The following is a 4405-nucleotide window of genomic DNA, read 5'->3' on the forward strand; positions in this document are numbered from 1 at the left end:
TATGTGACAGAGTAAAGCTGGAGTTTTTTGATATATAGATATAGATATAGATATAGATATAGATATAGATATATGCATTACACAGTGCAGTTTGGCTTTGATGTCACATATATTTTGATTTAAAGATGGATACAGTGACCTAACACAAATTGTGTAGCAGACTAATTGATATTTTCAGAGAAATATCATATATACAGTGACTAAAAAACAATTTCAAACATGAAAAAGTAAGGAAATCATGGATAGTAGTAATAGTAATAATAATAATAATAATATAACTATAAAATTACTTACCATTATCAAACTCTGAGCTTTAATCTATGCTATGGGGCATACATGAGGTATACACTTCATGGAAACCATTTCTGATTTGGAAACTGCTATACCACAGTGCTGCAATGAAAAGATATGCAGCATTAAAATGGGTTGTGTCCCTACTTGTGTTCAATGCAAATGAGGCAGGGTACGGCAGAGGCATATGCTCTCCCCTGGAACAGCCTCAGTAAGGGTATTTATGCAGCCAAGTAATTCAGGGAATTCCAAAGTGCCAAAACGCGCTGTCCACTGTGAACAAGGAATACATAAGAAAATTGCAAAACAACCACCACCCCACACAGCTTGAAGAGACAAACTCCGTTGATGCAAAACACAGGTTTATTTGTTTTGAGGTTTTTAAAACACAAAACACTCCATTCAGAGTTTTGGTTAGAAGAGATTGCAGAGACAAGTTAGCGGCTGTATTGCATCTGAATGTTTTGTACAAATGAACAAAATGAACTGTGTTTTATAGTAATTCAGGGAATTGCTCAGCTGTGTAAATTGTCACAGCTCTTCCTGGCCACTCGACATAATAAACATGGTAGAGGTAAGTGTTGGGGAGTCTTGTAGGCAGGTATTATTTGGATGAATATGTGTATGAGAGGGACTTTATGTGTGAGCATATGTGTGAGGCTTTGTGTCTGACAGAGGCAACAAAAGGGGGGATTAGTGAGTGCTTAGGTGAGCTGTGTGCACCTGTGTCTGTGCACAAATGTCATCATGTGGGGAAAAGGCCATTCATGTGCCCATGTGTGTGTGTGTGCATGTTTGTTCATCTGTGTACATGAGTATGCGTGTGTGTGCATGTGTGCACATGGTGTGTATGTGGTGTTCCTCTGTATGTGTAATGAATGTGTGTGTGTGTGTGTGTGTGTGTGTGTGTGTGTGTGTGTGTGTGTGTGTGTGAGGGGTGGGATGTAGCAGCTGTCATACCTCCACACAGCCCTAGACTAAAAAACTAAGCCTGCAACATTAGGTTGAGTGGACCACTTGCCATTAGGTATAGCCCTTTCGAGGAGACCACTAGACATCAGTGATAAACCTGCAGATGTAGGCAAGGGGGTAACACTACACACCAGGTATAACCTTAAATGCCATAACTGTGCTTACACATGATGGAGGTGGGAGAAAGCAGGAGATACCAGGAAGAACCTCTCATGTCATAATGTCTATTACACATAACAGGGATGGGAGGAAACAGTAGACACCAGTGCTAACCTCTTGTGCCATAATGGCAGTCACATTTATATATATATATATATATATATATATATATATATATATATATATATATATATATATATATATATATATGTGTGTGTGTGTGTGTGTGTGTGTGTGTGTGTGTGTGTGTGTGTGTATGTGTGTATAAAGTGCATTAAGGAACTTAAAAAAAAAACATAGTGTGGGAAACCACTAGCTACTAGGAATATTAAGCGACATGCCTTAAAGGCACTAAAAGGGATTCTATCAAAGATAATAGTCTTCTGCTCCATCACTAGACACCAGTTATATCATCTTTAAAAATATAAAGTAAATAAATAAGTATTAACATAAAACATAACTACAAAGTGTGGATAATAAGATTGAAATTCTGCACCATTGCCCCAGTAAGCATACCTCTTAACCATATAGCACAAGACAGGACAAAATCAGGGACAGATTTAAATTATGCCTTCTATAAATTTAGAAAATTAATAGTATAACAGCTTTTGCACTACCATGGATTTACTGGAGGATACAAATATTCTGACATCTCAAGGACAGTAGCGGAATTATGTGGTCTGTGCGAGCATGTGCGCGTGTGTGTGCTTTGTGTGTGTGTGTGTGTGTGTGTGTGTGTGTGTGTGTGTGTGTGTGTGTGTCTGTGTGTCTGTGTGTGTCTGTGTGCGTGTGTGTGTGTGTGTGTGTGTGTGTGTGTGTGTGTGTGTGTGTGTGTGTGTGTGTGTGTGTGTGTGTCTGAGCATGTCTCAGTGTGAGTATTATGTGTGGGAAGGTAAATGAGCTCAATGCTTGTGCAAACACAATGCAGACTCTGCCACTGTTATCTACCGCAAGAAGTGCTAATCCACACTAAAGATAACTAATTGCGATTCAGAGACATGCAAATTAGCTGATAATGAGGCCTTAACCCATTATGGCTAATGTGTTTAAGTCTCAAAAACTGCACTGTGGAAATGGGGCATTTTTACCTCAGGCTTTAACATAAGCAATGGGGATCTTTCAGAATTCCGGATAAGTTTCAAACATTTAATTCAAACATTTAATTCTAACGTGTAGAAATATCACTTCAGCAAATTTTTAATAAAGCAAATTTCTCCACATTTAATATCTACATTAAAGTATCACATACCCTAATATGAAATTATGGTTCTATATTATATCCTCGAAAGCTGTAAACAGCGAACGCTATTTACAGTGAAAATGCCGTGCAGCGACCTGTAAATAGTGAGATCGCACTACAGTGAAGATTGGAAAATTTGCCCTTTCCTCACTGTAGTGTGATCTTGCAGTTGGTATATATAATTAGTGGTGGTGGGGGGAGCGCAGCACCCCACAATAGCGAATTGAATGCACGGCATTTTCGCTGTAAATAGGGTTTGCTGTTCACAGATTTCAAGGATATAATATAGACCCCAAAGTTATAGCTTAACAAAATTACATTTCAGACATTAGAAATCCTCATTTTTGATGTGTTAGATAATGTTTTATCTCATTGTGTTATATAGAGTTTACTTGCACATGAATATGTGAACCAGAAAAAAACATGGAATTTCATATACTAAAGCTAAATGTGATATATGCTATTTGTATTTGCTTCAAGTCGAATTATACCTTATAAGGCCGTGTACTGAAAAGTGGTTTTATCATCTTAATAAGTTTAATTCCATAATTGTCATGAGTATACTGTCAGACTATGAGCAAGTCAAGAAAATAGCAAAGTAGTCTACTGTGTTGCAACATTATTTGCATCTAGTCCTTCTTATTTAGTTAACAGAGAATAAATCTAAAATGATTATTTTATTTAGTTGCACTTATCTTAATGTTGCCTGAGTGAACATATGGTGTTTCAGAACAGATGTCAGTTTATCATTTTTGCATCATCATTTGATCAGTTGCTGCCTTTCTGTTTAAGAATGAGCATTTAGTGTTAACACCTCTTTTATTTTTCATAGACAGGCTATCTTCCATTAGTCTGATGTTCGCTAATTAGACCAGCACCTAAACCTGTCACGGTTCACTGTTTCCAATCTGCAGCATCTTTACAGCAGAAGCACGTTTATCTTGAGTCTCCTTTTAGATGTTGTTACACTCATCATCAGGACTGTGTAATTTGTAAGTGACACACAGGAAAGAAATACAGCTGCATATTTTTCTATAGTTAATGGAGTTATAAAGCATAACTAGTGAGGAACCTCCTTGTGAATAAAAAGAAACATATGTTTGCAGTGAGATGGTTCCCTGAACTAAATAATTTACATATGTATTCTGCATTTGTCTTGGTGCTGCAAATAACCTACGTATGTGATCAACATCTGTCTTAATGCCAAGGGTCAGGCCTTATGACTAATGCTATTTGGACATTTCTTCTGTGACACCCACAGTAAATGCAAGTTACAATACTTTGTGTCAGTTGTTTGATTATATTACCACTCCTATATAATCACATCTCTGACAGTTATTTCCAGCATCGGTGCTGATCTGTCTTGGGAGAATTTATGCAATCCTTCTCAGCACTTTTCCCTGGCACTTTAGAAATGCTGTCAGTGCTGGGTAAGTCAGCCACTTGGAGATGTCAGTGAGAAAGGTGTTGATGAAAGCGAAACCAGTCAATACTGCTACTTAATTTACTTGGGAAGAAAGAATTATTCCTCGTTTTCTAGGTGCTGGCACTACCTGACTTCAGGAATTCAGATTTAATGTTTACTGTCCACGACTGCTTTCTGAAAGGTGGTTCAGTCATTTTTTTAAGCATGCATAATATTTCATAAAGTTAAAGAACACATATTAACTTGTACACACTTTCTTTCTTTACACACTGTATATCTGGTTTGTCTTTCAAGCACCCTGCTGAAGTCAATCCCCA

General features: G+C 37.4%; 1 long non-coding RNA gene across 1 annotated transcript in view; it reads left to right on the forward strand.

The window, feature by feature from the left end:
* LOC122817344 overlaps positions 1 to 3941 on the forward strand; it is a 20164-nt gene extending 16223 nt beyond the window's left edge. The window contains exon 2 of the long non-coding RNA XR_006367212.1: positions 3495 to 3941. This is a non-coding gene — a long non-coding RNA (uncharacterized LOC122817344). The remainder of the gene's footprint in view (positions 1 to 3494) is intronic.
* Positions 3942 to 4405: the final 464 nt, after the last annotated feature.

This window comes from Protopterus annectens, chromosome 12.part0 (genome assembly GCF_019279795.1).
Source record: "Protopterus annectens isolate FY-2018-M chromosome 12.part0, PAN1.0, whole genome shotgun sequence".
Lineage (NCBI taxonomy): Eukaryota > Metazoa > Chordata > Ceratodontiformes > Protopteridae > Protopterus > Protopterus annectens.